The sequence below is a fragment of the Oncorhynchus kisutch genome, linkage group LG19 (genome assembly GCF_002021735.2).
Source record: "Oncorhynchus kisutch isolate 150728-3 linkage group LG19, Okis_V2, whole genome shotgun sequence".
NCBI classification, from domain to species: domain Eukaryota; kingdom Metazoa; phylum Chordata; class Actinopteri; order Salmoniformes; family Salmonidae; genus Oncorhynchus; species Oncorhynchus kisutch.
Window position 1 is genome coordinate 49248058 of NC_034192.2, and position 24558 is coordinate 49272615.

At 40.0% G+C, this 24558-nt stretch overlaps 1 pseudogene; it reads left to right on the forward strand.

The window, feature by feature from the left end:
- The first annotated feature begins 717 nt into the window (after nt 1–717).
- On the forward strand, nt 718–10282 carry LOC109864932 (uncharacterized; annotated as a pseudogene).
- Nucleotides 10283–24558: the final 14276 nt, after the last annotated feature.

A 24558-nucleotide genomic window follows, 5' to 3' on the forward strand; every position in this document is an offset into this window, starting at 1 on the left:
TTGCTCAGTTTGGCTGGGCAGACAGCTTTAAGAAGGTTCTTGGTGGTTACAAACTTTTGTTTGGTACCCTTCCCCAGATCTGTGCCTTGACAAAATCATGTCACGGAGCTATAAGGACAATTCCGTTTACCTCATGACTTGGTTTTTGCTCTGACATGCACTGTAAACTGTGGGACTTTATATAGACAGGTTTTTGCCTTTCCAAATCATGTCTAATTAATTGAATTTACCAAAGGTGGACTCCAATCAAGTTGTAGAAACATCTCGAGGATGATCAATGGAAACAGAATGCACCTGAGTTCAATTTCTAGTCTCATAGCAAAGTGTCTGAATACTTATGTAAATAAATTTGCTAACATCATGCAACAATCATGCAATTCTCATTGCCAAAAAAACTCTATTTGGTTTGATGTTACTTAAAAGTGATCGTTCCATAAAAAAACACTGCACAATTGACTTATCACTTCCATTGATAGTTAGCTATCGGTGGCTAAATTTAGCGTGAATTTGTTTTCCAGACACAGATTAGTCCTGGACTATATAGCTCTATATAGGCCCCAAGAAATTATGCACAACATAAATCTTTACATTGCATACAGTACATGGCTGAAAATGGGTGAAAATGTTGCACAGGAAGGGATGCATGTCTTTCCCCTAACCAATCAAGTATTTCTGAGATCTTAAACATCCCACAATTCTTTTCATTTTGTCAGTCAGTCATTCATAGTAACAAAGAAAAACAGTTGTTAAAGCTACAGTTAGTCCATATCAGGATGATCAGAATCTGCCTTCTTTGGGGACTTCTCTCTCAAGTGTGTAAGTGCATGTCCTAATCTCACATAGTACTTTACTGAACAGTAAAATTGAAAATCTAAAAGAATAACAATATCATATTGGAAAGTCATATCTAAAGGTAATTAAATATATTCAGTTTGGACAGCAATGTGACCGATATATCTTCAGACAATTTGAATTGCAGTAGTTTGATGACTTAATCTAGAATATACACTGTTATTCAAAGGTATAACATGGTCCATTTCCATTTAAAATTGACATCTGATTACATTCACATTTTGGCAGACCTGATTCAGACTGAAGATGCTCCTCAACCAATACCAGTGACTACTCGTCTATTTGGAGACAATATATCTTTGCCATGTCCTAAAGCAGAATCTGAACAATTCCTGTACTGGTACAGACAAACTGTTGGCCAACTGCCCCATCTTGTCGCATCTGTGTCCTATGCATCAGAACCTGTACTTAAAGGAGAGTTTAAGAACCCACGTTTCAAAGTGGAGGAATCTCAATATGGGTATAATCTCATTATCAGAAATATCAGCACATTAGATGAGGCAACATACTTTTGTGGAATTGGGACAATGTATGGGATGAACTATGGAAATGCAACATTTTTGGCTGTGAAGGGTAATTTGATTTAAATTACATATTTCAATATTCACCAAAGGTTTTTGTGTATTTTTATACATACAGTAGATGTACACTGCTTTATACTGTTGATGTTCCGAGAAAGTATTAACAATCTTGCTGCAGTATGCATAGAAAGTGGATATTCATGGATGCGTGTCATAATGGTCAAATGTAAAGACACTTGTCATTTTTGACAGGTTTTTGAAATGACAACGTTACGGTATAGCTAGCAAAAGAGTGTAGAAATGGTAGCTAACTAACTTTTACTGTAAACAACTCTTAAGATGCCTAGCTAAGCATCTTGGCTGACTGTGGGGTGAATACATTTGAATAATTACTGACAAATAAAAAAAGGTTTACAGTTAATTAGCAACCGCATCACTATTTTCTAGCAAGCAAAGCACTGTTTCCAAAACTGCCGTGTGCCTAAAAGAATGTTTACTATTTAAAATTCTATGACATCTCCACTTTACAAGCATATGAATCATTTTCTAAATACAATTACACATTATAGGACACAATCACCCTACATTGGTGCAGCAACCTAGTTTCTGATCCAGTCCATCCAGGAGACTCTGTGATTCTACAGTGTACAGTACTCTCTCAGACCTGTACAGGAGAACACAGTGTGTACTGGTTCAGAGCCGGATCAGGAGAATCCCATCCAGGAGTTATTTACACCCCTGGGAGAAGAGTGTGAGAAGAGCCCTGAGACTCCCTCTCCTACACAGACCTGTGTCTACAGCCTCTCCAAGAACAACCTCAGTCTCTCTGATGCTGGCACTTACTACTGTGCTGTGGCCACATGTGGGGAGATCCTGTTTGGCAATGGAACAAACCTAAATATTGGTAAGTAATGAATATTATGTGTTATAGTGTATAAATTATAGAAGGTTTGTAATATTTATGTGGTGCGTATACAGAGTGTACAAAACATTAAGAACATTTCCCTAATATTGAGTTGAACCCCCTTTTGCCCCAGAACAGCCTCAATTCATTGGGGCATGAACTATACAAGGTGTCGAAAGCATTCCATAGGGATGCTGGCCCATGTTGATTCCAATGCTTCCCACAGTTGTGTCGAGTTGTCTGGATGTCCTTTGGGTGGTGGACCATTCTTGATACACATGTGAAACTGTTGAGCGTGAAAACCCCAGCTACGTTGCAGTTCTTGACACACTAAAACCAGTACGCCTGGCACCTACTACCATACCCCGTTCAAAGGCACTTAAATATTTTGTCTTGTTCATTAACCCTCTGAATGTCACACATACACAATCCATGTCTCAATTGTCTCAAGGCTTAAAAATCCTTCTGTAACCTGTCTCCTCCCCTTCATATACACTGGTGTATTAAGCAAGTGACATCAACAAGGGATCATAGCGTTCACCTGGATTCACCTGGTCAGTCTGTCATGGACAATGTTTTGTACAGTCAGTGTACAGCACAGTGGTTGAGGTCTATGTGCCTTTTCCAATAACAATATTCACATCATTGACCAGAAATGAATGAGCTGTAAATTCAGCTGTAAATTCTTAGATAATAAATAATCTCAACGCTTTAAAAAGCAAAACAAAATGACAAACACAACAAATGTGAATTGAGATGATGGAGAAGGATATTGAATGTCTCTAGACATGCTAATCTAAGTGTGCGTTCTCTAATTCTCTCCTTCTCTCTTTCTTTCTCTCTCTCTGAGGACCTGAGCCCTAGGACCATGCCCCAGGACTACCTGACATGATGACTCCTTGCTGTCCCCAGTCCACCTGGCCATGCTGCTGCTCCAGTTTCAACTTCCACCTGACTGTGCTGCTGCTCTAGTTTCAACTGTTCTGCCTTATTATTATTCGACCATGCTGGTCATTTATGAACATTTGAAAATCTTGGCCATGTTCTGTTATAATCTCCACCCGGCACAGCCAGAAGAGGACTGGCCACCCCACATAGCCTGGTTCCTCTCTAGGTTTCTTCCTAGGTATTGGCCTTTCTAGGGAGTTTTTCCTAGCCACCGTGCTTCTACACCTGCATTGCTTGCTGTTTGGGGTTTTAGGCTGGGTTTCTGTACAGCACTTTGAGATATCAGCTGATGTACGAAGGGCTATATAAATAAATTTGATTTTATTTTATTTTATTTGATGCTAAGGAAAGGGAGTTGAGGAAGTTTGGGTTGAAAAGGCAGGATAGAGACGAAAGAGAGAGCCCCTCATCATAGCACTACAGCTGCTTTTCCTGCATTCAATTCCTTCATAGAAGCCACTCCTTTCTGTAGGTACTGGTCGTACATTACCAAAAATGTAGCAACCACCTGGTTGATGCCACGGCTACTGAAAGGGCAGGAAAAGTCACCAGAAATCAACAGTTGCCAGGAACAGTCCTGATCCTCCTCTGTGATTTCCAGACGCTCTTCTTATTTTAATATTTTTATTTTAATATTTTTTGTTTAACCTTTATTTAATTAGGCAAGTCAGTTAAGAAAAAATGACTTACAATGACGGCTTACCAAAAGGCAAAAGGCCTCCTGCGGGGACAAATAAAAATATTTAAAATATATATATAATGTATATAGATATAAATATAGGACAAAACACACATTACGATTTAGAGAGACAACACAACACTACATAAAGAAAGACCTAAGACAATGACATAGCTAGGCAGCAACACATGACAACACAGTATGGTAGCAACACAACATGACAACATCATGGTAGCAGCACAACACAGTAGCAGCACAAAACATTATTGGGCACAGACAACAGCACAAAGGGCAAGAAGGCAGAGACAACAATACATCACGCAAAGCAGCCACAACTGTCAGCAAGAGTGTCCATGATTGAGTCTTTGAATGAAGAGAAGAGAAGAGAAGAGATAAAACTGTCCAGTTTGAGTGTTTGTTGCAGCTCATTCCAGTCGCTAGCTGCAGTGAACTGAAAAGACGAGCAACCCGGGGATGTGAGTGACCAGTTTACAGAGGAGAATAAAGTGCAGTGATGTGTCCTATAAGGAGCAATGGTGGCAAATCTGATGGCCCTAGCTGCTCGAGAGCACCCTTACCTACCGATCTAATCTAGCATGGGTAGGATCTAGTATCCGTAAACTAGCATGGGTACGATGGTCATCTGAATCAGGCTTAGTTTGGCAGCTGGGGTGAAAGAGGAGCGATTACGATAAATCTAGAATTGGATTCCTCTAACTTTAGCCTGCAGCTTCGATATGTGCTGAGAGAAGAACAGTGTACCATCTAGCCATACTCCCAAGTACTTGTATGAGGTGACTATCTGAAGCTCTAAACCCTCAGAGGTAGTAATCACACCTGTGGGGAGAGGGGTATTCTTCTTACCAAACCACATTACCTTTGTTTTGGAGGTGTTCAGAACAAGTTTAAATGTAGAGAAAGCTTGTTGGACACTAAGAAAGCTTTGTTGTAGAGCATTTAACTTCTTATGGCTGCAGGGGCAGTATTGAGAAGCTTGGATGAAAGGTGCCCAGAGGTGCCTAGAGTAAACGGCCTGCTCCTCAGTCTCAGTTGCTAATATATGCATATTATTATTAGTATTGGATGGAAAACACTCTGGAGTTTCTAAAACTGTTTGAATGTTGTTGGTGAGTATAACATAACTCATAATCCAAACAGGAAGTGAGAAATCTGAGGTTGGTCGATTTTCAACCCAGGCCCTATTGAATTCACAGTGGGATATGGATGAAGTTGCACTTCCTAGGGCTTCCACTAGATGTCAAGCATCTTTAAAAACTTTAATGAGGCTTCTACTGTGTTGTGGGCCTGAATAAGAGCTGAATGAGTCAGGTTACTGGCAGAGAGCCATTTCCTGGTCACGGGCATTTCACATGATATCGACCTACGTTCCATTGCTTTTCTAGACACACAGGAACTCTCCGGTTGGAACTTTATAACATTTTTTCATAACAACACCCTAAAGATTGATTCTATAGTTAGTTTGAAATGTTTCTTCGGCCTGTAATATAACTTTCTGAGGTTTTTGTCCGAAGTTATGTGGGACCTGCACGAGCGTTTGGATTTGTGTACCTAACGCGCTAACAAAAGTAGCTACTTGAACATAAATAATGGACATTATCGAACATAAACAAGCATTTATTGTGGCACTAGGATTCCTGGGAGAGCATTCTGATGAAGATCATCAAAGGTAAGGGAAAATTCATAATGTTACTTGTGGTTTCTGTTGACTCCAACATGGCGGAAAATGTTATTTATTTTTTGAGCACCGTCTCCGATTATTGCATGGTTTGTTTTTTCCGTAAAGTTTTTTTGCATTAAGCACCTCGGACTCAGTGACTGCCTGCAGGGAGAAACCTTGTAGCGGGGCAAAGGAAAAAGAGGGAGAAGCATCAGGGATAGTCACATTAGAAGGGGTGGGAGACTCAAATTGGAATCCTGACTTAAAACTTGTTTGGGATAGGGGGCAGCATTTTTTGGATGAAATAGCGTGCCCAGAGTGAACTGTCTCCTACTCAGACCCAGATGCTAATATATGCATATTATTATTAGCATTTCATAGAAACAATCTGAAGCTTCTAAAACAGTTTGAATGATGTCTTTGAGAATAACAGAACTCATATGACAGGCGAAAACCTGAGGTCTGAGGTTTGTAGTTTTTCAAAGCTTGGCCTACTGAATACACAGTGTCTATGGGGTCAAGTTGCACTTCCTAAGGCTTCCACTAGATGTCAACCATCTATAGAAACTTGTTTCAGGCTTCTGCTATAAAGGAGGGGGGAATGGGAGCTGAATGAGTCATGGGTCTGGCAGAGTGTCTCAGGCTCGTGACGCGTGGTCCCGACAGAGTTAGCTGTCATTCCAGTGCTTTTCTACAGACAATGGAATTCTCCGTTTGGAGCCTTATTGATGATTTATGTTAAAAACACCCTAAAGATTGATTGCATACATTGTTTTTAATGTTTCTACGACCTGTAACGGAACTTTTCGAGTTTATGTCTGGCCGTCGTGCTCGCACCTCATGAGGATGGATTACTGGGCTGAACACGCTTGATCTTCATCAGAATGCACTCCCAGGAATCCCAGTTCCACAATACATTTTTGATTTGTTTGATAACGTCCGTCATTTATGTCCAAATACCTCCTTTTCGTTCGCGCGTTTAGTACACAATCCAAACTCACAATGCGTGGGCAAGTCTAGGCGAAAGTTCAGACAAAAAATCATATTACAGTTCGTAGAAACATGTCAAATGAAGTATAGAATCAATCTTTAGGATGTTTTTAAAATAAATCTTCAATAATGTTTCAACCGGAGAATTCCTTTGTATGTAGAAATACGATGGAACGCAGCTAACTCTCACGTGATCAGGTCATGCCACTCTGCCAGACCCATGACGCATTCAGCTCTCGTTCCCCCCTCCTTCACATTAGAAGCATAAAAAAAGGATCTAGTGGAAGCCTAGGATCAAACGCACCTTAGGAAGTGCAATATGACCCCATAGACACTGTATATTCGATAGGCATTGACTTGAAAAACTACAAACCTCAGATTTCCCACTTCTTGGTTGGATTTTTTCTCAGGTTTTTGCCTGCCATATGAGTTCTGTTATACTCACAGACATCATTCAAACAGTTTTAGAAACGTCAGAGTGTTTTCTATCCACCTCTACTAATTATATGCATATCTTAGCTTCTGGGATTTTAGGACTGAGTAGCAGGCAGTTTACCCTGGGCACCTTTTTTTCCAAGCTACTCAATACTGCCCTTCAGTCCCAAAGACGTTAATGACGTGGTGATTAAAGAGCTCAGCCATGTGCTTCTTGTCAGTAACAACCACATCATCAACTTTAAAACCTCTTGGGGATAGGGGGCAGAATTTTCACTTTTGGATAAATAGCGTGCCCAATTTCAACTTCCTGCTACTCATGCCAAGAATATACGATATGCATATTATTAGTAGATTTGGATAGAAAACACTCTGAAGTTTCTAAATATGTTTGAATCATGTCTGTGAGTATAACATAACCTATGTAGCAGGCAAAACACCGAGGACTAACTGTTCAGATTTTTTTCCATTCTCTGTTGACAACATTGTCTTTGCCATTGGATATTTAATAGGCACCCATTTTCAGTTCCTACCGCTTCCACACGATGTCGCCAGTCTTCAGAATATGGTTGAGGTTATTCCTTTGTGCATTGAATAAGTAGGTCAACCCGGAACTGGGGACACATTTGTGAGTTGCGCAAGACGTGAACAGCAGTGCAGGTTTGGTTTCATTCCTGTATTGAATACAGATTGCCCGTCTACAATTTGATTGATTATTAACGTTTAAAAATACCTAACGTTGTATTACAAAAGTAGTTAGAAATATTTTGGCAAAGTTTATAGGCAACTTTTGAAATATTTTGTAGTGACGTGTTTTGGTAAGCTGTTTTTTTCTGGATCAAACGCGCTTTAGAAATGGACATTTTCAATATATATGGACAGAATTAATCGAACAAAATAACCAATTGTGATGTTTATGGGACATATTGGAGTGCCAACAAAAGAAGCTTGTCAAAGGTAATGCATATTTTATATTTCATTTCAGCGTTTTGTGTAGCGCCTGCTACGCTAGCTCCTTTGTTTACTGCTGGTGCAGACGATGCATGCTATCAGATAATAGCTTCTTATGCTTTCGCCGAAAAGCATTTTTTAAATCTGACATGTTAGCTAGATTCATAACGAGTGTAGCTTTAATTGAGTATTTTACATGTGTGATTTAATGAAAGTTTGAGTTTTATAGCATTTTATTTGAATCTGGCGCTCTGCATTTCCCCCAGCAATTGGCCAGTTGAGATGCTAGCGTCTACCCTATCCATATTAAGGGACATGGGCAGCTGTGAGGAGGAGGGTTTATTCTCCAGTTCTTTAACCTTTTTCCAGAACTTCTTGGGGTTAGACCCACAGAGAGAGAACTGCTCCTTAAAGTAACTAACTTTGGCCTACCTAGCCTGAGTGCACTTATTTCTCATTTGCCTGAACGAGAGCCAGTCAGCCTGAGTATGCATGTGTCGAGCCTTTCACCAAATGTAATTCTTGAGGTGGAGTAACTCTGCAAGATCACGGTCGAACCAGGGGCTGAAACAGTTTTTAATTCTAATTTATTTTCTTTATGGGGTTGTGTTTGTTAACAATACCACTGAAAATATAAAAAAAGAAGGTCCAAGCGTCTTTGATGGAGAGGATCAAGCTGATTCTATACCATTTTACAGAGGCCAGTTCATGAAGGAAGGCTTGCTCATTAAATGTTTTTAGCAAGCGTCTATGACAAATCAGGACAGGTCGTTTTACTGAGCAGCCATTACGAACACAAGGCTGTAAAACAGTGATCACGAAAACACCAGACTGACACCTACAGGATTATTTGTGAGGATAACATCAATAAGAGAAGCCTTTTCTGGGTGTTTGGAGTCATACCTTGTGGGATTGGTGATAATCTGAGAAAGGTTTAGGGAGTCCCACATCTTTAGGACTTGGTCAGGTGGTTACAGCATGTCCCAGCTTAGGTCACCTAGCAGGACAAAGTTTATCTAACTCTAAATAAAATATTTTTGTAAAAACATGCTGAAAAATGCGGGAGCTCATCTGCTAATGACCTCTCTCTCCAGCAGCCAGCAGCCAGAAACGAATATATGTATATATTTCTTACTATTTTATTGTAATATACATGGTGGTATATATCCCTCTTACTGTTTTATTTTAATATAAGGGTGGTATATATCTCTCTTACTATTTTATTTTAATATAAGGATAGTACATATTTCTTCATATTTTATTTTAATATAAGGATAGTACATATTTCTTCATATTTTATTTTAATATACGGGTGGTATATATCTATTTTACAATTTTATTTTAATATAATGGTGGTATATATCTCTCTTATTATTTTATTTTGATATACAGGTGGTATAAATATCTCTCTTAATGTGTTATTTTAATGTACGGGTGGTATATTTTAAAAAATGTTTTTACTTTAATATAAGTGTGGTATATATGTTGCTTACTATTTTATTTTAATATAAGGGTGGTATATCTCCCTTACTATATTATTTTAATATAAGGGCTGTATATCTGTCCTACCATTTTATTTTAATATAAGGAATATGTCGACTCTATTTATTACATTTTTTCTTCCTTTTAGGAAGATCTCTGGATCATGTTGTCATTGGACTGGGAGTGACATCAGTTTTCTGTGTGATTGTGATCATTATACTCGTTTTCAGCAGAAATAAAAAGACAATTTGTGAACATTATAAAGGTGAGCTCTCTGGTATTACAAACTGTAGATGAACACCTAATACATTTTACACAATACTTGTTATCAAGTAAAATATCTCTGTCTATTACCTATCTTGACTTTTGTCATGTTCATGCTTGTTTTTATTCATGTTAGCAGTGAGTGTTGCTCAGCATATTGGACATGACAACTCAACCACCGAATGTGATCAGGTAAATAAATACAATTGTTATAGTACTGGCCTGTTGGTAGGTGATATCCAATATGATACTAGATACTCTAATTATCTGGCTATTATTATGACTACATTTGTATCAAAAACCAACACCATGATGATTATTCACAGGAACAAGACCCAGAGACTCTGAATTATGCTGCATTGCATTTCTCTGAGAGGAAAACTAAAAGAGGAACAAAGAAGAGACAGACATAACAGGAGAGTGTGTACTCTAATGTCAGGTACTCAGATTGAGACTGAACATTGTTTATGTGCAGAGGAATGGATGTAGTTTGGTAAATAAACTGTTCTTAATATACTGTACAATGTGTTTAAACAGTCATGACATTTTAGCCTTACTGATACAGTGATATTTTCTATCAAGTAAGACAGTGGCAAAATTTTCACTATACCCATCATGAGGTTGCCACAACCTAGCCTATGAATGAAAGTTTACAATATAGGTGCTGTGGGAGAAAATCATATACATGATTTTAGTAATACAAGAAAAGATACATGTATGGGTTAATTTCCTGTTCTGGTAAAATGCATTGTCTATTGTATAGGACAGAAAGCCGAGAAAGACCATGGGAGTATGGAACAGCCGGGAACACTAAAGGAATGCAGACACATAGACGCCTAGAAATGACTGGACATACAAAGGTCAGAGTGATATACGAAGGAGGGGGTCAGCCAAATGACCCCAGATGAATTACAGATATCAGTTACATCACAGGGGAGACACAAGTCTGTTTAATCTTATACAAACATATGAAGAGAAGGCGACCAGAACAGCTAGGCACTCTAAAGCTAAAGGAGATGAAAGACACCAAAAGGGACACATATAGTTAATTACAGAGATAAAGCAAGCCTATAGCATAGAGGAATGTATAGTATTTTTAGTATAACTGAGCATACTAAAAACAGAAGAGACACATAGTCTGCTGACCCTAGATAACACACAAACAGGAGAACGCAGTAAGCTGAGTGAAGGGTCAAAGCAAGGGGCTGGTAACCATTAGGATCCAATGGAAAGCAGATGTGGGCGTTACTGGGCTGAACAAGCAGGATGCATGGATTGGAATGTAACTGTATTTGCATTGGGGGATGAACTGATGATGTATGCATGGAGATAAAAAGGAGAGAGAGAGCTCTGGAGGGTGTGGGTCCTGCGGGGCTCTCCGGCTTATGATGCGGGTGTATTAAAAGTCTATCATTGAATTCAAAGTTCTTGGTCGTGTCATGTTTGAATCGATTTTCCACTACAGTGCACACAGGTCGAGAGAAAGATTTGAGGTGACAGACAGTGACACATGGACAGACAGGGACACATTGCACACTTTTGCCTGCATCTAGCTGATCAGAGCAACACGGTTATGGGACGGCTTGTCCTGTCAGGTAGAGGGCCAAATACCATTGAGGTCTTTAAATCACTCCTGAAAAGTTTGACCTTTAATCTGTGTATTGTTATTTTAGACTTGCTTAGTGATTCTAAGTCCTCCTCTTGTATCGTATCTCTTGTATCTCAGTCCATTGTTTAGACATACTGTTTAACTGTGAGACAACTCATTGGCCTTGTGCTAGTGTCCTTCCTCCCTGAGATAAGATGGTTGAGGGTTTGATCCCTGGTTGAGTCACACCAATTACTCTAAAAATGGGACTGGATGCCTCTCTGCCTTGCACTCAGCGTAAAGGAGATGGATTGGGTTAAGTGTCCTGTCCAGGAGGTGTACTTGTACATCAAGCTGCATACCGCTATAGAATCGGGAGATAGGCTCCTGCCACTATGAGGCATTTTTCTCTTTTTTCAGACAATAATTAATTTTACTCTATTTTCAATCATGTATAATTGCAGTATGGTTAAAAAATATTTTTTTTAAATAATTTTTGCTAAATGTATTATTGGTGTGGTATTTATTGTAACCCATGAAACCACCAATAAGATAGCATGACTTCTTAAACATTGTATATAATGTAGGTTTATTACGTTCTCCAAACAGCGTACTGTAATTATAGCTATAATGTACCAGCATGTACCAGTAGGGCTGTGTCGAATCATCAAACCAAAAAAATGAATAAAACATTGTCTGATTCATCACATTATTTAAAATGTAGCTTTTAATAATGGTACATAGGATGATTCACACAACTGTCCTCAAAGTTCAACTCTTTGAAATGGACTACTAAATCAACATATGCACATGCATTCACACTTCATTTCAGAAATCATCAAAGAAATAAAAAAGCACAAACCAAACAATATACAGTATATAGGATTGGTTAGTATCTCTGGAAATTGCACACCTTTAAACTGTAGAAGACAAACCGTAATCGATGCCTATAAAAAAGATTGCTTGTTTCTGTCAGGTTGCAACTTAAAATGGTTGACTGACTGGATGCTCCCCGTTCTTTCATTTCTTTCTCCTGGTTCCAGTTGTCTTGGTGGTAAAGGTCACTCCAGTGTATTGAGGCAGGTCACCACTGAATCCCTGAGAAGAAACATGGAGAGAAAAAAAAACAATTCACAAGATGAGCGAATCCTTTCCACAAGTCTTTGTAACAGAATAGTAGAGTGGCATAGCAGACATCCGAAATTGCTGGTCTCAGTGAAAAATAAAGCATTGATGTTGATCATTAAGTAAGATAGTATATGCTATATCTTTTGTATATTATCTACCTCACTTGCTTTGGCAATGTTAACACATGTTAACCATGCCAATAAAGCCCCTTGAATTGAATTGAATAGTAGTCACATATATTTTGTATGCTAGTGTCGTGACTCTCTCTCCTTGTTGAGGTTCAAAGGTGCCAGATCAGTTTGGCACATGGCGGACAGATAGCCCAAACCCCCAGTCTCCCACAGGAGAGGGGAGGGGGAGTTGGGTCGGTTTTATAACTTAACAAAAGGCTAAGCTGTGTTTTGCAATATTGCACTTGTGATTTCATGAATATGAATATTTTTTTGTAATATTATTTGATTGTGGCGCTATGCTATTCAGCGGTTGCTGATGACAATCATCCCGCTTAAGGGATGGGTAGGGTCAAGAAGTTAACCCCCCTGCGCACGGAACCTGCTAGTGGGCTGAAATTCCACAACATACGGTGATCGCTACATAAATAGTCATATTAAACATTCATGAAAATACAAGTGTCTCACATGTATCGAAAGCCTAGAATCTTGCTAATCCAACTGCGTTGTCAGATTTAAAAAAGGATTTACTGCGAAAGAATACGATGCGATTATCTGAGCATAGAGCCCCATAATTCTTTTTTTTTAACCAGCACAGGCGTAACATAATCACAAACAGCATTAAAATAAATTGTTTACCTTTGATGATCTTCGTCCGTTTGCAATTCCAATGCTCATTGTTACACAATGAATGAACTTTTGTTTGATAAAATCCGTTTTTATAGCCTAACACGAAACATTTTGTGAACCGCTTGTGTCGTGAATTCCGTCTCATTCCATTTTCGACGACACATTCCAGGCAAATAACCCACACAGAACGTGACTTTTCCAGTCATGTTTTGTTTCACTTACATCAACTGGTTCGTTTGTAACACAATCAAACCTGATGGGCGATTTCGTGGGACGTATTGACTGAAAGAAACCGATTTGAAGACAACAAGTCATGACATCATTGTGCACCAATGATTTGCCCGCTGTTTCGTTGATTGACTGTCTTTTAACCCAATGACCACTGATCGTCTTGAAATCTAGCTGGGTAGATAGCCAATGAGCTGAGCTAAACGGCAATACGCCATGTTTATGTGTTGCAAGACCAACCCATGTAGTAAGCTCCAGCGTAATGTGAGTCATTCGCTATTGAAGTTTCATACCAGAAGGAGAAGCACATATTATGCACTGCATTGTTTGGTGAACGCGCAGATTCAGCTGTTTTATATATCAATCATTATGGCGACTAAGTCAGGGAAAGCTAAATCTAAGTCTAGATATACAGATGTACACAGAATTTTAGAAAAAATTGATTGGGAAGGTGAGACAGAGATTGTTGTACGACGATTCATTTAGCGATTGTGGAGAAATATTTTTTGAACGGGAGAGGACATTGTTTTGGACTGGTAAGTTCTTCTCATGCTAATGCCCTTGTTTGAAATTAATAATCAAAAATATAATTTGTGATAAAAAAAAATTTTTTGAAGCAATATATAAACATGTAATGTCATGAAATGTGAGATGCGTGTGTCTGCCGCCCCACCCCAAACCACATGAAATAGCCTATTTGAGGCTGTTGAGGAGAGGTCAGGACAACATCAATGGCCAAAGTGAAATGGAGACAGTAGATACAGCTGGTCTGTTGTAATATAATAAAGACAGTAGATCTAGCTCGTCTGTCAAAATATAATAGAGACAGTAGATCTAGCTGAAATGTCATAATATAAAAGAGACAGTAGATGTAGCAGGTCGTAATAATATATTCAACCTTATGTTCCATTTACTCTCTCTATATTTATGTTTATTATACCTGTTGATACAGGGCTCATATGTGAAACTATTCTAACTGAACATTTTCTTTCACAGTGACACTGACTCCGAATGTGAGTCTTATCCGGTTTCCTTTGTGAATTTAAGTATGCTCTCTCTAATTCTCTCTTTCTCTCTCTCGGAGGACCTGAGCCCTAGGACCATGCGTCAGGACTACGTGGCATGATGACTCCTTGCTGTCCCCAGTCCACCTGGCCTTGCCGCTGTTCCAGTTTCAACTGTTCTGCCTGTGGCTATGGAACCCTAAACTGTTCATTTTTACTCTTGAGGTGCTGTCCTGTTGCACCCTCTACAACCACTGTGATCTCCACCCGGCACAGCCAGTAGAGGACTGGCCACCCCTCATAGCCTGGTTCCTCTCTAGGTTACTTCCTAGGTTTATTTTTTTGGGGGGGGTGTGTTAAAATACCATTTTGGTATTTTGTATATAGTTATTTGTTTCAAAATGTATACCTTCACAAATTTGGCCACTTGGGTACATTTGAGCTACTTGTGTGGGACACCTGGGTGACTTCATGATAAATGTCATGTAGCATTTTGGAAGTTATCATTCTGAAACTTTTCACAAGTACCGTTGCCCTCTTATATTTTTCACTGAAATTGTCCCCATCATCCTATCTGTATGTTTGTTTTTACCTCGTTCATTTGAAAGATGATGATACAAAAAAAACGTATTGTTTTTTTTTCATTGTTTTATCTAATCCAGATCTATTGTGTTATATTCTCTTACATTCAATTCACATGTACACAAACTTCAGAGTGTTTTCTTTCAAATGGTTCCAAGAATATGCATATCCTTGGTTTTGTGCCTGAGTTACAGGCTGTTAGATTTGGGTAAGTCTTCAGGCGGAAATAGGCGGAAGTAGGGGTGGGGGTGTAAGAGGTTTTTAATCCACCTGTCGTCTCAGATTTTTTTATTATACTTTACAGCGAAAGCAATCCAAGCGTTCGTGTAAGTTTATCGATAGCATGACAAAACATTATGTACACTAAGCATTAAGTAGCTAGGTCACGAAAATCAGAAAAAGCTATCAGATTAATCGTTTACCTTTGATGATCTTTGGATGTTTTCACTCACGAGACTCCCAGTTACACAACAAATGTTCCTTTTGTTCCATAAAGATTATTTTTTATATCCAAAATACCTCCTTTTGTTTGTCGCGTTATGTTCAGAAATCCACAGGAAAGAGCGGTCACGACAACGCAGACTAAATTTCCAAATAATATCCATAATGTCCACAGAAACATGTCAAACGTTTTTTTATAATCAATCCTCAGGTTGTTTTTAAAATATATATTTGATAATATATCAACCGGGAGTGTAGGTTTTTCAATAGGACATGGAGAAAAAAATAGCTGCTTTACTCTGTTGTGCAAAACTCACTCTGAGAGCCCCCACCTATCCACTTACGCAATGTGATCTTTCTCGCTCATTTTTTCAAAACAAAAGCCTGAAACTATGTCTAAAGACTGTTGACACCTTAGAGAAGCAATAGAAAAAGGAATCTGGTTGATATCCCTTTAAATGGAGGATAGGCATAGGAACAGAGAGGTTTCAAAATAAGAGGCACTTCCTGATTGGATTTTCCTCAGGTTTTCGCCTGCAACATCAGTTCTGTTATACTCACAGACAATATTTTGACAGTTTTTGAAACTTAGACTGTTTTCTATCCTAATCTGATTATATGCATATCGTATTTTCTGGGGCTGAGAAATAGGCAGTTTCAAATGGGTATGTTTTAGCCAAAAACGAAAATACTCCCCCCTACACGCAAAAAGTTAATCACCAACATTTACATTTCCCAACAGACAAAATCATGTTTATGGATTGATATAAATTCCTAGACACAATGGAATGATGGGTCATACATTTTTCCCCAAATGGTGTCAGTTTACCACAGGACCACAGCATATATAATAGGGTTCCTTTGTGCTTTTTGCATCTCCAACAGAGATGTGACATTTCTGGGTGCATTACATTCATTCTGGCAGGAGTGTAGCAAGTCCTATGAATTGTCTTAAAATGCAGTAGTTTATGTCTTAGGTTGTAGGAGCAGGTATGAACGAATAAAAAAAGTGTGCACATTTTCCCAACAGAGGTGTGTTTCCACCAAATGTATATTTTGCAGATTAAAACCAGTTCTTGATGACGTAGTGCACACAAAAGTTACTTTTTCGCTTAAGTTCAATGTGTTTCCATCGCATTTTAAAATCAACCAATAATTTTGTCCCAAAAACTGTTGCGTTAAATAGCAAATATGCCTTCTCTGGTCATGGCACATAGGCTCTAGCAAACAGCTAGTAGATACAGTGCATGTAGGCCACATATGTCAAACTCATTACATAGAGGGCTGAGTGTCTGTGGGTTTTCGCTCCACACTTGTACTTGATTGATGAATTACAATTAAAAAAGATATAAATACAACATCCAACAATTTCAAAGATTTGATTGAGTTACAGTTCATATAAGGACACACATTCATTAGGCACTAATCTATGTATTTCAAATGACTGGGAATACAGATACGCATCTGTCGGTCACAGATACCTTTAAAATAAGGTAGGGGCATGGATCAGAAAACCAGTCAGTATCTGGTGTGACCACCATTTGCCTCACACAGCGTGACACATCTCCTTCGCATAGAGTTCTTTAGGCTGTTGATTGTGGCCTGTGAAATGTTGTCCCACTCCTTTTCAATGGCTTTGCGAAGTTTCTTGATATTGGGGGGAACTGGAACACACTGTCGTACACGTTGATCTAGAACATCCCAAACATGATCAATGGGTGACATGTCTGATGAGTATGCAGGACATGGAAGAATTGGGACATTTTCAGTTTCCAGGAATTGTGTACAGATCCTTACGATATGGGGCCGTGCATTATCATGCTGAAACATGAGGTGATGGCGGCAGATGAATGGCAAGACAATGGGCCTCAGGATCTTGTCACAATATCCTCTTTGGGAAAAGCGTACCGCTAGCGCCCGGCCTCGACAACATCCGGGGGAAATTGCGAAATTCAAATACAAAATCAGTAATATTAAACATTCATGAAAATACAAGTGTTATACATCGGTTAAAAGCTTAACTTCTTGTTAACCTTTCTAGGGCAGGTGTTCTGCTGAAAAGGCAGTGGGCGAAATTCAAAAATATTTTTTAGAAATATGTTAACTTTCACACATTATCAAGTCCAATACAGAAAATGAAAGACAAACATCTTGTTACTCTACCCATCGTGTCCGATTTGAAAAATGCTTTACAGCTAAAGCACAACATATGATTATGTTAGATCACCGCCAAGTCAAAAAACACACAGCCATTTTTCCAGCCAAAGATAGGAGTCACAAAAAGCAGAAATATCGATCAAATGATTCACTAACCTTTGATGATCTGCATCAGATGACACTCATAGGACATCATGTTACACAATACATGAATGTTTTGTTCAATAATGTGCATATTTATATCCAAAAATCTCTGTTTACATTGGCGCGTTACGTGCAGTAATGTTTTGATTCTAAAACATCCGGGGATTTTGCAGAAATACTCATAATAAACATTGATAAAAGATACAACTGTTATTCACAGAAGTAAAGAGACTTCTCCTTAATGCAACCGCTGTGTCAGATTTCTAAAAAACTTTATGGAAAAAGCATAATCTGAGAATGGCGCTCAGAGCCCAAAACAGCCAGAGAAATATCCGCCATTTTTGAGTCAACAGAAGTTAGAAATAGCACCATAAATATTAACTTACCTTTGATGATCTTCATTATAAGACACCAGGAATCCCAGGTCGACATTAAATGACTGATTTGTTCCATAAAGTCCATCATTTATGTCCAAATAGCCACTTGTTGTTAGTGTGTTCAGCCGAGTAATCCATCTTCATGAGGCGCAGGCACTTCGTCTAGACAAAAACTCGAAAGTTCTGTTACAGTCCTTTAGAAACATGTCAAAAGATGTACGAAATCAATTTTTAGGATGTTTTTAACATAAAATATCCATAATGTTCCAACCGGAGAATTCCTATTTCTGAAGAAAAGCACTGGATCGAGAGCTAACTCTGTCGGGAGTGCGCTTCATGAGACCAAGGCATTATGCCAGACCACTGACTTAGAGGTCTCATGAGCCTCTCCTTTATAGTAGAATCCTCTTTCAAGTTTCCAAAGAAGGTTGACATCTAGTGGAAGCCGTAGGAAGTGCAACTTGACTCCATAGACACTATGTGCGTACAAAATGAGTCCCAAACGTTACCAATAAACTTGTCCATAGAAGTCAAACATAATTTCTAATCAATCCTCAGGTATCCTAATATGTAAATAAACAATCAAATTTAAGACGGAGAATAGTATGTTCATTTCCGGAGATAAATAACGACGTGCGCGCTCTCATCCACGCGCATCAAAACACAACAGCCAAAATGGGTGCCACTTCGAAAAACTACAAATTCTAGCTAATTTAAAAAAAACAAGCCTGAAACTCATTCTAAAGACTGTTGACATCTACTGGGAGCCCTAGGAACTGCAATCTGGGGGGTATTCCATTGATTTCCCCATAGACAGGCATTTTAAATGATGTCACCTCACCCCAAAAAATTCCAGGATGGATTCTCCTCGGGTTTTCACCGGCTATATCAGTTCTGTTATACTCACAGACATAATTGTAACAATTTTGGAAACTTTAGAGTGTTTTCTATCCAATACTACCAATTACATGCATATCCTAGATTCTGGGCCTGAGTAACAGGAAGATTATTTTGGGTACCTCATTCATCCAAACTTCCGAAAACTGCCCACTAGCCCGGAGAAGATATCTCTGTGCATTCAAATCGCTAAATGCAATTGTGTTCGTTGTCCATAGCTTGTGCCTGCCAATACTATATACCCACCACCACCATGTGGCACTCTGTTCACGACATTGACGTCAATGTGAGCATTTCACCACTGAAGTTGGTTACGACACCGAACTGCAGTCAGGTCAAAACCCTGATGAGGACAACGAGAATACAGATGAGCTTCCCTAAGACGGCTTCTGACTGTTTAAGAAGAAATTATTCAGTTGTGCAAACCCACAGATTCATCAGCTGTCTGGGTGACTGGTCTCTGACGAACCCGCAGGTAAAAAAAAAACGGATATGGAGGTCCTGGGCTTGTGTGGTTACATGTGGTCTGCTGTTAAGCTCACTCTACTTTCCGGCTACCCAGATAAAGCACTAAATAAACTTCAGTTAGTGCTAAATACGGCTGCTAGAATCCTGACTAGAACCAAAAAATGTGATCATATTACTCCAGTGCTAGCCTCTCTACACTGGCTTCCTGTCAAAGCAAGGGCTGATTTCAAGGTTTTACTGCTAACCTACAAAGCATTACATGGGCTTGCTCCTACCTATCTCTCTGATTTGGTCCTGCCGTACATACCTACACGTACGCTACGGTCACAAGACGCAGGCCTCCTAATTGTCCCTAGAATTTCTAAGCAAACAGCTGGAGGCAGGGCTTTCTCCTATAGAGCTCCATTTTTATGGAACGGTCTGCCTACCCATGTCAGCGACGCAAACTCGGTCTCAACCTTTAAGTCTTTACTGAAGACTCATCTCTTCAGTGGGTCATATGATTGAGTGTAGTCTGGCTCAGGAGTGGGAAGGTGAACGGAAAGGCTCTGGAGCAACGAACCGCCCTTGCTGTCTCTGCCTGGCCGGTTCCCCTCTTTCCACTGGGATTCTCTGCCTCTAACCCTATTACAGGGGCTGAGTCACTGGCTTACTGGGGCTCTCTCATGCCGTCCCTGGAAGGGGTGCGTCACCTGAGTGGGTTGATCCACTGATGTGGTGATCCTGTCTGGGTTGGCGCCCCCCCCTTGGGTTGTGCCGTGGCAGAGATCTTTGTGGGCTATACTCAGCCTTGTCTCAGGATGGTAAGTTGGTGGTTGAAGATATCCCTCTAGTGGTGTGGGGGCTGTGCTTTGGCAAAGTGGGTGGGGTTATATCCTTCCTGTTTGGCCCTGTACGGGGGTGTCCTCGGATGGGGCCACAGTGTCTCCTAAACCCTCCTGTCTCAGCCTCCAGTATTTATGCTGCAGTAGTTTATGTGTCGGGGGGCTAGGGTCAGTTTGTTATATCTGGAGTACTTCTCCTGTCCTATTCGGTGTCCTGTGTGAATCTAAGTGTGCGTTCTCTAATTCTCTCCTTCTCTCTTTCTTTCTCTCTCTCGGAGGACCTGAGCCCTAGGACCATGCCCCAGGACTACCTGACATGATGACTCCTTGCTGTCCCCAGTCCACCTGGCCGTGCTGCTGCTCCAGTTTCAACTGTTCTGCCTTATTATTATTCGACCATGCTGGTCGTTTATGAACATTTGAACATCTTGGCCATGTTCTGTTATAATCTCCACCCGGCACAGCCAGAAGAGGACTGGTCACCCCACATAGCCTGGTTCCTCTCTAGGTTTCTTCCTAGGTTTTGGCCTTTCTAGGGAGTTTTTCCTAGCCACCGTGCTTCTACACCTGCATTGCTTGCTGTTTGGGGTTTTAGGCTGGGTTTCTGTACAGCACTTTGAGATATCAGCTGATGTACGAAGGGCTATATAAATACATTTGATTTGATTTGATTTGTTGTGAGGCCGGTTGGACGTATTGCCAAATTCTCTAAAACGGCACTGGAGGCAGCTTATGGTAGAGAAATGAACATTCAATTTTCTGGCAAAAGCTCTCGTGGACATTCCTTCGGTGAGCATGCCAATTGTACGCTCTCTCAAACTTGAGGCGTGCGGCATTGTGTTGTGTGACAAAACTGCACATTTTAGAATGGCCTTTTCTGGTCCCCAGCATAAGGTGCACCTGTTTAATGATCATGCTGTTTCATAAGCATCTTGATATGCCACACCTGTCACGTGGATAGATTATCTTGGCGAAGGAGATTAAGCTCACTAACAGGGATGGAAACAATATTGTGTACAAAATATGAGAGAAATAAGCTTAATTGATATAGTTAGAGTCAGACAAATGTATTTAACCTCGTATGGATAGGGTAGACGCTAGCGTCTCAACTGGCCAATTGCCAGGGGAAATGCAGAGCGCCAGATTCAAATAAAATGCTATAAAACTCAAACTTTCATTAAATCCCACATGTAAGATACTCAATTAAAGCTACACTCGTTGTGAATCCAGCCAACATGTCAGATTTTTAAAATGCTTTTCGGCGAAAGCATAAGAAGCTATTATCTGATAGCCTGCATCATCTGCACCAGCAGTAAACAAAGGAGCTAAAATAGCAGGCGCTACACAAAACGCTGAAATAAAATATAAAATATGCATTACCTTGGACGAGCTTCTTTTGTTGGCACTCCAATATGTCCCATAAACATCACAATTGGTCCTTTTGTTCAATTAATTCTGTCCATATATATGTAAAAATTTCCATTTATAAAGCGCGTTTGATCCAGAGAAAAACAGCTTACAAAAACGCAACGTCACTACAAAATATTTCAAAAGATGCCTATAAACTTTGCCAAAATATTTCAAACTACATTTGTAATACAACGTTAGGTATTTTTAAACGTTAATAATCAATCAAATTGTAGACGGGGCAATCTGTATTCAATACAGGAAAGAAAAGAAACGTCTTTTCACGTCTTGCGCAACTTACAAAAGTGTCCCCAGTTCCAAGTTGGCCTACTTATTCATAGCACAAAGGAATAACCTCAACCATATTCCAAAGACTGGCGACATCCAGTGGAAGCGGTAGGAACTGTGTTATTTCTGTCGCACTGCTTTGCTTTATCTTGGCCAGGTCGCAGTTGTAAATGAGAACTTGTTCTCAACTAGCTTACCTGGTTAAATAAAGGTGAAATAAAAAATAAAGAAATTGGCATGCTGAAACAGGAAAGAGACTTCCCCAAACTGTTGCCACAAAGTTTGGAAGCACAAAATCGTCTAGAATGCCATTGTATGCAGTAATGTTAAGACTTCCCATCACTAGAACTAATGGGCTCAGCCCAAACCATGAAAAACAGCCCAAGACCATTATTCCTCTTCCACCAAACCTTACAGTTGGCACTACGCATTGGGGCAGGTAGCATTCTCTTGCTATCCCCCAAACCCAGATTTGTCTGTCGGACTGCAAGATGGTGAAGCGTGATTCATCACTTCATAGAACATGTTTCCACTCTGCTAGAGTCCAATTGTGGTGAGATTTACACCACTCCAGCCGACGCTTGGCTTTGCGCATGGTGATCTTAGGCTTGTGTGTGACTGCTCGGCCATAGAAACCCATTTCATGAAGCTCCCGACTAACAGTGCTGACATTGCTTCCAGATCCAGTTTGGAACTTGGTAGTCAGTGTTGCAACCGAGGAAAGACGATTTTTACGCTATGCACTTCAGCACTCTGCGCCCAGTTCTGTGACCTTGTGTAGCCTACCATTTCGCAGGCTAAGCCGTTGTTCTTTGACGTTTCCACTTTAAAATGACAGCACTTACAGTTTACCGGGGCAGCTCTAGCAGGGCAGAAATCCTATGACAGTGCCATGTTGAAAGTCACTGAGCTCTTCAGTAAAGCCATTTTACTGCCAATGTTTGTCTATGGAGATAGCATGGCTGTGTGCGTTATTTACACACTTGTCAGCAACGGGTGTGGCTGAAATAGCTGAATCCACTAATTTGAAGGGTTGTCATTTTATATATAGTGCATATTTTGGTAGTGCATATTTAAACATGTTAACCCTCGCAAGGCTGCTGCCCAGATGGCATCCCAAGCCGCGTCCCCAGAGCATGCGCAGAACAGCTGGCTGGTGTGTTTACGGACATATTCAATCAATCCCTATCCAAGTTTGCTGTTCCCATATAAATCTCTAGCCACTTTATAATAAAAAATGGATGTAATAAATGTATCACCTGTTAAAGCTAGCTGATTAGATAGATGATTAGGTTTAGAATACCCAAGCAAATGCTGGCCACGTAGCAAGCCAACTACATAGAGCCTACTGTACATTGCCTGTTGCCTGCTGTACATGATTAAGGAATATATTGCCTGTAGCCTACTGTACATGATTAAGGAATATATTGCCTGTTGCCTATTGTACATGGAGGAGGAACGTATTGCCTGTAGCCTACTGTACATGGAGGAGGAATATATTACCTGTAGTCTACTGTACATGGAGGAGGAACATATTGCCTGTAGTCTACTGTACATGGAGGAGGAATATATTACCTGTAGTCTACTGTACATGGAGGAGGAACATATTGCCTGTAGTCTACTGTACATGGAGGAGGAATATATTACCTGTAGTCTACTGTACATGGAGGAGGAATATATTACCTGTAGTCTACTGTACATGGAGGAGGAATATATTACCTGTAGTCTACTGTACATGGAGGAGGAACGTATTACCTGTAGTCTACTGTACATGGAGGAGCAACGTATTACCTGTAGCCTACTATACATGGACGAGGAACGTATTGCCTGTAGTCTACTGTACATGGAGGAGGAATATATTACCTGTAGTCTACTGTACATGGAGGAGGAACGTATTACCTGTAGCCTACTGTACATGGAGGAGGAATATATTACCTGTAGTCTACTGTACATGGAGGAGGAACGTATTGCCTGTAGTCTACTGTACATGGAGGAGGAACGTATTGCCTGTAGTCTACTGTACATTGAGGACGAACGTATTGCCTGTTGCCTACTGTACATGGAGGAGGAACGTATTGCCTGTAGTCTACTGTACATTGAGGACGAACGTATTACCTGTAGCCTACTGTACATGGAGGAGGAACGTATTACCTGTAGTCTACTGTACATGGAGGAGGAACGTATTACCTGTAGTCTACTATACATGGAGGAGGAACGTATTGCCTGTAGTCTACTGTACATGGAGGAGGAATATATTACCTGTAGTCTACTGTACATGGAGGAGGAATATATTACCTGTAGTCTACTATACATGGAGGAGGAATATATTACCTGTAGTCTACTGTACATGGAGGAGGAATATATTACCTGTAGTCTACTGTACATGGAGGAGGAATATATTACCTGTAGTCTACTGTACATGGAGGAGGAATATATTACCTGTAGTCTACTATACATGGAGGAGGAACGTATTGCCTGTAGTCTACTGTACATGGCGGAGGAACGTATTGCCTGTAGTCTA